We start from the raw sequence: 11,524 nt of genomic DNA, 5'->3' as shown, positions 1-11,524 counted from the left end.
CTCATTTAGAAAGTGAGACGGTAGTTTTGTAAATCACGTCTCGAACTCTGTAGCCCGTAATACGTGGAGTCAAAGAGCAAGTCCATTCGAAACATCAAAACCACGCCAACCACAAATGCGAGCCTCAGGTGGGATGACAGTTGCTTTGTCTTATACACTGTGTTTATTGGTGAATATTTTAAGGGTTCTCAGGAAGCATCGCTTTCCTTACCGCCACCCCCCCTCAACCCCAAAGCATAGTAAAAACGGGCCTAGGCTTCCCTCTTGTGGTCAATAGTATTTAATTCTTCACGTCAGGTTTTTTTTGTTTTTTTGTTTTTTTTTTTTTTGACATTGAGCATTCAGAAGGTCTGTGAACGATTCGAAATTTTTAAAATCAGGATGTTTTAACTAATTTTTTCCCTCATGTACATATTCAAAAATTCCAGGTGTGTTTGATCTAATTAGGTTGCTTAAATGATCTGCAATTTAAAAACCTTGAAAGTCTTTCTATACTTAGCATCACAATGCGTTTTTTGGATAACAAAACACAGAATGTGCTTCTTTTAAGTAATTTCAAAAAAAAAAGTGATGCTTAGTATAGTAAAGGAAGAAATAACGGTAAATCATTTTCATTCTTGTGGGTAAAAGTTTAATACCCTTTCTACTTCTCCAGGACAAGTTTAATCTTAGGCTAATTTCCCAGCTCTTTTCAGGAAACCAAAAAAAGGAAGAATGTCAGCTAAATTTCTATACAAAATTGACTATGGTAAAAATGATCTCTGCTTGATAAGTTGTATCTTGGCTAGGAGGGATTTCTGATGAACTATAACAATGTGGAAATCCGTAGCACGGACATCTCTGAATGCAGTGATCCTTGTAATTGGCCATGCGCTTACCAGGGATCTGGAAGCTAGGCTCATGAACTTGATACAAGAGGCACTGATTCCTCTTGTATGAGGAATGGATGAGGACTCTACTCTAGGGGAGATGCCACTTTCATGGGTGTAAATTCATCTCACACCTAAGCTGCCCCTTGCAGGGGGCAGGTGGGCAGAGACTAGGACCTGGTCTGCATCACAGGTTGTTCCAGGAACTTCTCCCATTGAACAGAATTATCAGATGCTGCCTGCTTGAAATGCTTTGATCCTGTTATCCTTCTGAGTGACTCTGAGAGCTAAATGAGCCTGCATATTTGATCAAAGCTAAGAAGATGCCCTGGTCCCTCATTTTATTCATTTTTTACACATATATGTGTATATGAGATATCATCAGTGTTATTAGAGATCCCCCTCTAATAATTGCCTGCTGCTACATTTACACAGATAAAGGGATTAATAATGTCCCATCTGGCTTTGATTGCTCTCCCCCACTTTTATATAGTAAGACCACAGCCCTAAATGAGTCTCCTTATGGACACCACTCTGGGATTTATCAAAGTGGCAGAAAGTTTGGGGCAGATAGTTCCCCTACATGTGCATGATTAAGTCTAATAACCAGTGGGCTTAACTTTCATATGACATTTAATATTTGTATTTCTTTGTGATTTCTCTCAACCTACATCATATGATAACACTATGAAATTTTTTAAAAAACAATTTTGGAATCACTATTTGAATATCCTTAAGATGCTATTTCTATTCTTTAGACATATATATCTTTTCTTTTTTGGCATAAAGTCACTCTTGCTGTCTATCAATACTGCTTTTGAAGTCATGAAATTCTACCACTTCTCTTTGTGAATTGCTTTTCTCCTACCTGATGGATGTCTTAGGTTTTTAACATATGTAGATAGATCGCAGCCAACACATTTCTATCTACTCTGAAAACACTCACAACAGAGGAAAGCACCTCTTCTTCTGGGGTTACCCTGTCTGGGATTGTCCTGATGCTCAGTGCCTGGGAAATGTAACATCACCACAGCCTCCTCCCTAGTACAGAGCTGAGACTTTCCTTAGCTCGCTTTCTAGAACCCCCATAGGAAGGAAAGGCAAAGGGCCCTCCATCCCTCACATGGATTGATGCTCACCCAGACTCTGCAGATATCCCTGGATTTCTGGGAAAAGTGTTGGGGAATACAGTGAACTGGAAGTCTCCTATGAGTGAGATAAGAGTTAGCATCATCAAAGCTTTAGGTGTGTAAAGTCCATGATCTGGAAAACCTAGTCTTGGGTAGGAGCTTTGATCACCCTTGGGGTGGGTCCCCGATAGTGACCCTGCATGAACGGTGGAAGCACGTTCCAACCATATCTACTTGCACTGGGCCACGCATGGTCATGCTCCAGTGTACTCACTCTGCATCATTAAACCACCAGGCACTGGATGACGTTGTCCCCACGTGTCCCCTCATGAGGCTGGTTTCAGTGGCATTCTCACTGCACTTGGGTAGAACTTCCGTCAAGCTTCTGTGAAACTGATGTCACATGTGGGGAAATAACACACCATATTCAGCTGCAGCGTGGGCTGTTTAGCCCTGGGCGAAGCAGCAACGGAACTGCTGATAATGGTCAGCAGTCAGAGACCCATACTTGCGTATGCTTAGCCTTGTAGGCTTGTCTGGAGGCCAAGAGAAAAAACCAAGAGCAATGATCAGACCCTTAATCACACTGCACAAGGAACCGGAGCTTCTGCTTTATACTGGTTCCCACTCAGAGAAGGTGGAAGGATACCATTTCGAGCAGGAAAGGCCGTGCAGTGCTGGGCAGGGAGATAAGGGTGGAGGGGAGCTGTATGGCTGCCAATGACCCCCATACCCACTCAGCCTGTTCAGACCCCATATCTGAAATCACAAGAGTGGTCTCACCAGAGGTCCAGTACACAGCACAGAAGATCCTGGAGAAAAGGTGGGGGCCCTAAAGATACGCTTTTCTTTTTTTCTTTTATGAAAGGTCTGTTTTGTGAAACATACATTGTTGTGAGTTGCTCTGAGAGAGAGGCCTGGTTCTTTGGATCATATTCAAGCTCTGGAGGCATCTCTCACCCTTGATAATCTGACTACATGCTCAGTAGGCCTCAAGGTGATGGCTCTGGAAAGTTGGAGCAAGTTTGGTGCAGAAGTCAGGGTCCATAAACCCATAAAACTTGTCTCTCAGATTGGCTCTGATGTGCTGGGTTCAGGCCAGGGCTGCAGGGGGCTTTGGTACTTTCCTGACAACATTCTTTTTTGCCATTCCTCTTCTCTGTTTAGATTTATTGCTCCTCCGTCCCTACCAGTCTTACTCTTCCCTAGGGAAAACTGCCCAAGGGACACGTGAGTCTATTTATTTCAAATTACATGCAATAGGAAAGACACAGTCCAGGAAACAGGCCAGGTGTCCATTACAAGTGACAGGTAGAAAAAATAAAGTGCAGCCTCACCACACAGTGCAGTGAAGCTGTTGAAAGTAATCATGAGGCTGCAGGGGGTGGGGGGGTGGCAGGGGGACAAGCAGAGAGGCCCTAGAATAAGGGACTTTTGGCCTGGGATGTGCAGGTACCAGTAACTGGAGCAACAGAAGCTACAACTGAAAGGCAGAAGCTGAAATTAGTTCCCAAAAGAAATAATGTCCCTGGACCCTGGAGCCAAACACACCGCTTTCCATGGAGAGCTGCCTAATCGCACCAATCATTCCTGGATTTCCCCTCCCTCTTCTTCTCTGCTGAGGTAGCTGTTTCTTCATGATAAAAAGATCAGAATGGTTTCTCACACCTTATTTATCTGGGTCAGAGGAAAAAAAAAATCTAACCATCTAAGCAGCTGTAGACAGTGTTCTCCCCGCATGGACACGATCCTCCTTGGTGATGTTTCCTGCTTTTATATCTTCTGATTATGTCAGCTACACACCAGTCATCATGGACCAGAAATTAATTTCAAGCTGATTTTATTTAGGCAAGAAGTGAGGACTGTGGGACTGCTGAGTTCTTCTGAGAGCTGGTCACCTCCATCAGGGGATTATGGTTATCGTACTGCTCACAGGGCCTGGTCAGCACAGAACACTGTCAGAAAGTGACTGGTTACAAGACGAGAGTGGCTCTAACGTTCTACACAGAGGCCAGCAAGAGAAAGACAGCACTGAATATGCCTCACTCTGAAAATATAGGTGAGGGCCAAAAAGGTCACTTATGTTTGTGAATTTAGCTATAATTTATATGAAGATATATAAAGGTATTTATCCATTCAATGGTTAGCAAATGTTTTGCTCTTATGAATAATGTTATTATGAACTTGCAGCAGTTTCTTTAGGTGTGTATTTAAGAGTAGAATGCAGAATTATAATGCATGTACATATTTTCAATGTTATATGTAATTTTGACTCTGAAATGACTGTAACAACTTATACTCCTATCAGTTGTATATTGGCAGAAACATTGTTACACACTCTTGCTTATGACTGCTATGTTTTAACATTTTTATTATTTTTTCAGGGTGTTTTGGTTTGCATTCCTCTGATTAGTACTAAGGAGGTTGAATGACTTCTCATATTTACATATAATTTAGATGTGTCTGTAGAATGTTTCTTCTTGCCTTTGCTACTTTGTTTTTCTTGAACATTATAAATTTTAGAATTGTCTATTTCTACAGAGCAAACCCGCTGGGAACATTGATGAGGATCGTGTTGAAGAGAACTGGTGTTTCAACAACACCCCATTTATTCAAAACCAAGCATCTTCTATCTCTCCATGTATTTGAGATTTCACTAGTCTCTGGCATCAGATGGGCTTCAAAATCACTGCAGATGGTGATTGCAGCCATGAAATTAAAAGACGCTTACTCCTTGGAAGGGAAGTTATGACCAACCTAGATAGCATATTAAAAAGCAGAGACATTACTTTGTCAACAAAGGTTCGTCTAGTCAAGGCTATGGTTTTTCCAGTGGTCATGCATGGATGTGAGAGTTGGACTGTGAAGAAAGCTGAGCGCCAAAGAATTGATGCTTTTGAACTGTGGTGTTGGAGAAGACTCTTGAGAGTCCCTTGGAATGCAAGGAGATCCAACCAGTCCATCCCAAAGGAAATCAGTCCTGGGTGTTCATTGGAAGGACTGATGTTGAAGCTGGAACTCCAATGTTTTGGCCACCTCATGCGAAGAGCTGACTAACTGGAAAAGACCCTGATGCTGGGAAAGATTGAGGGCAAGAGAAGGGGATGACAGAGGATGAGATGGTTGGATGGCATCACCGACTCAATGGATATGGGTTCAGGTGAACTCCGGGAGTTGATGATGGACAGGGAGGCTTGGCGTGCTGCGGTTCATGGGATCACAAAGAGTCAGACATGACTGAGCAACTGAACTGAACTGAACTGGCATCAGACTTTGTAGTTTTCCCTGTTGAGACATCATATATATTTTGGTTAAACTCATAACTATTTTATGCTTATATTGCTATCGGAATTACTTTAAAATTTTATATGCAGTGTTCTTCTGCTAGCATAGCAGACCACAATTGTTTTTTCTTTTTATATTGCCATCATTAAACTCACACATTCTAGACATTTTAATAACTTTCTTAGGGTTTTCTATGAAGGTGTATAAAATGCTTCCCAGGTTGCAATGTTCATTATTTGTCAAAAAGAGTCTGAAATGAGGACTTCCCTAGCAGTCCAGTGGTTAAGACTCTGTACTTATACTTCAGGATCAAACCAGGTTTGATCCCTGGTTGGGGAACTAAGATCCTGCATGCCATGTGGCATGGCCAAAAATAAATAAAAATAAAAACGGATGCAAAAAAATCCATGCTGAACATAAAATCAAAATAAAAAAGTCTGAAATGATGTGAAATCTGCTTGGCTCATATTAATTTGTAAAGTAATATTATTTTAAAAATAAAGCCTGATTGATTTTTAAAATTGAAGAATATTTGAAAGATAGCTTTGCATACCCAACTTTATGTTAAATTACAGTCAGATATAGTCAATTAAATATCTTGGACATGATCGTGGAACTAGTCACCAATTGTGTCCCTGTTCCGGTTTAAATCATTTTCATGGCCTTCAGGGTGTAGGTTTCCTTTCTCTGCCAATATCTAGAATACTCTTCATTCTCACGTGTGTCCACAAGTAGATATTTCCCTGGTACTGAAAGCTCCATGTGCCTATTAGATGCTCCGCCTCCACCAACTCCTGCACTGGTGGGTCACAGCACCCAGTGAAGTATGAATCGTTCCATCAGTTTTTATTTCATGAAGCATCTTCTCCATAAAAGATTTTCCTAACTTCCTCATACACTGGACTATCATAATTTAGTGCCCGTGTTCTCTTCTTTTAAAGCTGTAAATGGCCTTGAGAGCTGGATTTATAATTTTTTCAGTGTTGCTTCTTTAATAGTGCTTGATAATAAAACATAGTAACAAGGAATGTAAGATAAAGGAAGCAGCCTCTCTCTCAAGGAACCTTTCCTTTTTTCTTTCGCTTCTCCTTCACTCTCTCCTCTTCCATTCCCATCCCATCCATGTTTCCAGGGTGGTCCAGTTAAGGAATTCTAGAGCCCCAGAAGAAGGGAGCGGGTTCAGCAGCAGCAATTTTCCTAGCTCTGCTCCCATTTCGTACAATTTATGAAAGGAAGAGATTGGAAGTTGAGATCTGGGCCATTTTAGGACCAGCTCTCAGCCCTTCCCACCTCACTCTGAAGTCTTCATGCATGCTCAGTCCTTTCAGTCCTCTCCTCCTCTTTGCGACGCTGTGGACTGTAGCCCACCAGGCTCCTGGGTCCATGGGATTCTTCAGGCAAAAATACTTGAGTAGGTTGCCATTTCCCACCCCCTTCCTGCCACCCCCCCCCCCCCCACGATATCTTCCCGACCCAGGGTTGGAACCCACGTTTTGTCACCGTCTCCTGCATTGCCGGCGATTTTTACCTTCTGAGCCACCTTGGAAAGCCCCTGAAATCCGGTGCATGTTCTTGGACAAACATGCCATCTACTGGTCACACGCGGAACTGCAGTAGCCTGGGTGGACGCTAGGAGAAGAACCCAGTGTTTCAAGGACTGATGCTCAAGTTGAAGCTCCAATACTTTGGCCACCTGATGGGTAGGTTCGACTCATTGGGAAAACCCCTGATGCTGGGAAAGATTGAAGTCAAAATGAGAAGGGGGTGGCAGAGGATGAGATGGTTAGGTAGCGTCATCGACTCAATGGATACCAATTTCGGCAAACTCCGGGAGATAGTGAAGGACAGGGGAAACCTGGTGTGCTGCAGTCCATGGAGGTCACAAAAAGTCGGACACAACTTAATGACTGAACAACAGCAACATGTGAAAGAAAGAAGTATGGCAGGGCACAAGGGTGCAGAGGCAGGAAGCTTGCTCAGTTAGTGTGCTTTTCTTTGAACTCCCGCCGCCCCGCCCCCCAACATTCAGAAGATTCTCCTATTTCCAGTTTGAGATGCCTGGCTATCTCTGTGAGTGCATTCTCTGGGATCCTGGGAAGAGTCTACAAGTATTGACACGCATCCTGTGGTCCTTTTAATTCCTGGACTGTGTCATCCACGCTAATTTGCTAGTCAATTTGTATAAGCTTCACCAACTCTTCCCATGAGTGTTATCACTACAAGATAAAACCTGCAGCAGAGTCAACTGCATATGATTTCATCACTTTCAAAAAACCACGGATGGCAGTTTGTGATTGCTTTAACACTTCTGTAACTTTTTCACAAAAGTAAAATTTGAAGTAAAAATTTAAATATAAACGTACATTTTAAAATGAAAACACTTCAGAGGAGTTGGTTTGTCAGACACTCTTTGGATTCTAAGACAGGGATGGCTCTAACAACACAAGAAGCTCTTCAGTTTGGACTGTAGGACCCTCAGAACTAGGATTTATCTCCGCTCCCATTCCTAAATGTTTGGGTATTTTAAGCGCCATGCTGCAGAAGTTCCACTGCTTTTTAATTTTTATACTGACTTCTGGAGGAAAATCTGTAAGAAGGAGAGATTTTTGTTAAGAAAGCTGAATCTGAATGAGAGTCTTTGGGGCCAAGTGCAGTGTTAAAGTTACTCTATTTTTGTGGCATGGACTTTAGAAATCACCATATTCTTCCTCCCCTTTAAATGATTCCTCTGTAGGATCTCACTTTGTCACTGATTCTTTTTCTTCCTGGGTTTTGGCCATGTGGTAATGCAATGCTTCCCTTTGATTTGAAGGAGCACAGTCATGGCCCTAAGCCCTGGAGGTCTTGGGAAGGGAAGTCCAATGCCATGTCCATTGTGTCTCCTGCTGAGGCCAAGGTGACATGGATCGGGTGGAGTAGGAGGAGGATTCATACACACCGAGGAGCTTTTAGAGCTGTTTCCCAAGCATTTATAACCACATCACCTCCATCTCTATGGACCCGAGATATCACAGAGGGGCCTCCAATACAGTCACAGATACAGAATAACTTGCCTATGTCCCCTCAGGATTTGGACTAATCTTCAGACGGTTTATCCCTGGGAACACAACACCCTTTTTTGGGGGCACAGCCTTCCCAGAGGTCAGGGTTGCTGACTTGCTTCTGTTTGGTTAGCTTCCTCCTGCACATGAAGCCCCCTGGTGGGTTCACTTCCACCTCCTACTGTCCCTGTAACAGGCAGATTGAACCCCTTATTTTAGGCTCAAATATTACCTTAAAGGGAAGGAATCATTCCCCTCTCTCAAATCTAATGATCTTTTAAATTGTGTCAAAAAAAGGGCACATTTGCAAGTGGAACAAATCCAAGAAATACTATTTTAAACAATATTTCAAAGCTTCAAGTTCCTTCCAAATAGCAGTGAGAGTCAGACGTTCTTGTCTGTAGTTTGTTCCAGAGCATCAAGGCTGATGGAGGAAGAAGGAATAGAAGGACTAAGTTAGCCTTCCTTAGGTGCCATACTTATGAAGAAAGATCATCATCCAACTCTGAGCGTCAACTGCCCACCCCATGCTTTGGGGAACATTAGACCCATGATTCAGCATTTGGGTGGGCATCTCAGAACTCTATCAGTGCTTTAAGTCAGAAAACAAACCAAGCAGACAGCAGAATGACAGACAGACAGCTCAGCCACCAGGATATGAGGACTTTTTTTTTTTTTTTCCCTTTTGCTGGAGAGAACTCTACATTTTAAGACCCATTGCTAAGGGACTCCATGAAATAATTATTATCTTTCTGGCGAGTTCACCTGACAACTCTAGAAATAGATTTCTTACCAGGTCCCCCAAATAGAAACTGGCAGTGATCACCTGAATTTCTCTGAATTCATAGCAAGGCTAATGTCCTCTCACAATAATCCTTTTCCTTTTTTTCTGATTTTCATTTAGTTCCTTTATTGCTTTAGTCGCCCTTCTTTCCAAGACTCCATACTCCCAGTAATGAAGCCTAAGACCTAAATAGGAATTTTGTTTCACAGTTATATTCTCATCCTACACTTTCAGGATTATTTTAATGTGAGTAGTTTATAAATAAAGAAGCTTGCCCTAGTTTATAGCAAACCTAGAATTTAAATCTCAGGGATCCTAAACTCAGTGTTCCTTTTGTCATCTACTAGCTGAGAAAGTCATGAATGTGTATCATACAAGACAGCAGCATCTGGGGGAGAAAGGGTCTGGAGTGAGTGAGATTTTGAACAGAAGCCCTTGGGGGCAGACAGTGAACAGGTTTCTGCTGCCCTCTCGTGGTCATATTCACGAATTACACCCTTTCCTTCTATTCTTCCGCCTTCTCTGAATCCTCACTTTTCCTGCTTTCCTTAGTGTTATGAGCAGTTTGTCTTGTTTTCATGCCCTTCTCTTTCAAATACCAGCATGTCCCTACACAAAATGAACAACCATAATCACAGCATAATTGACGGCACAGTTCTTATTTCAAAACTGGTGTCCCCTTGAGAAAGCATACGTAAGGGCTTTTTGTGAAGAGATGCATACAATTCTAAGCAGAGCTTATTTTAAGTGGTCAGTGGGTACTAATGTGTCTGATCTCTAACACAAGGCAAAGACAAGTCCTAAAGTCCTGGGAAAATCCCAGCACTTTACATACCATCAAGATGATACAGAATGTGTGTAACAAATAGCTTTTGATACCGCAAAATTGAGTGTGAGAAAATAAAGTTCTGTTTTCCTATTACTGATCCGAATTTTTATATCAAGCCCTATCATGTCTTAGAGCAAAGGGGTCAATCTAGTAATTTCCAGAATACTCCACTTTCTTGACTATTAATAATTTAAAAGCAGCCCTCTCTGCCCAGGCTTATTTCTAAGTCCCCAGGCAGGAGGTGGTGCAGGACTGCTGGAGAAGGCAGTCCTCATATTTACATAATGACTCCAACTGTATGTCATGGTCACGCTGCCCCTGGTTGTCCCTGTCCTTCCCGAATGGGTGATGATGACTGTTATATCCATGCCATCACTCTCCTCTTCCTGTATCATCCATGCCAGCATTTGAGGCAGTAATCTTTCATTCTAAGAGTTGAATCTTCCAGGGTCCACCTCTTCTTGCTTCGAGTAGCTTTCCCTTTGCTGCTGCTCTTTGAGGCTGTTGTTGGAGAGACACACCTATGGCATCACTGCCATTCTGGGAACCAGAGGTGAAGTGGGGCAGTGTCCCCTTCACCCTCATCGAGAGAGAGAAATGGGGTAAAGGAGTTTTCACCAAGGTTTAATTACTTTTTTTCTCCTCTTCAAACACCTCATTCACCATGAGAAAGGTCTTTATCTGCACTAAAGATTGCAGGGGAAAAATTCTTCATTAAGAATAGCAATCTCAAGTTAGCTAGCCCAAATGTGGGCAGACCTTATCAGGGGAGAGGAAGAAACTTCAGGAAAAAAATTCGTTTAAATGCTTTCACATAGTAATGTTGCAAATGCTTACATTTTATATTGAAATGAATATTTACAGTTGAATTGTCTTGGAGAACTTTTTAATTCTTGAGAAGCCATACCTCAGGGATACTGTGGGTGTGGTTCCAGACCACCACAATAAAGTGAATATGGCAATAAAGTTTTTGGCTTCCCAGAACTTATAAAAATTAACATTTATATTCTGCTGTAGTGTATTCAGTGTGCAATAGCATTATGTCTAAAAAGCTATGTATCTTAATTAAAAATACTTTATTACTAAAAAATGCTAACTATCACCTGTGCCTTCTGTGAGTGGTAGGAGTACCATCAAGGCTCACTGACCACAGATCACCACCCAAATATAATAATAATGAAAAAGAAATACTGGAAGAATTGCCAAGCTGTGACATGGAGACATGAAGTGAGCAAACGCTGTTGGGAAAATGGTGCCATTAGACTTGTTTGGCTTATGGTTGCCACAAACCTTCAATTAGTTTAAAAAATGCAACACCTGGGAAGCACGATTAAAGCAAGTACGCAGATCCCAGCGATACTTGCCCTCTGATTCAAGGAATGGACTTAAGGGGAACTTAAAGGAAAATCTAAGTTAAACCAATGTGCACGTACATGCGTGCGCACGCACACACACACACGAATGTGCCTATAACTTCCCTCATTATAATTTTTGTGCCTAAACATAGTATTGAAAAGCTTTTTAAATTTCTTTGGTTCAGTGTCTGTAATAATTAAGCTCTTTATTACCCATCAAAGGGAGATAAA

The sequence above is a fragment of the Bubalus kerabau genome, chromosome 3, assembly GCF_029407905.1.
Source record: "Bubalus kerabau isolate K-KA32 ecotype Philippines breed swamp buffalo chromosome 3, PCC_UOA_SB_1v2, whole genome shotgun sequence".
Lineage (NCBI taxonomy): Eukaryota > Metazoa > Chordata > Mammalia > Artiodactyla > Bovidae > Bubalus > Bubalus kerabau.
This window is presented reverse-complemented; position numbering follows the sequence as displayed.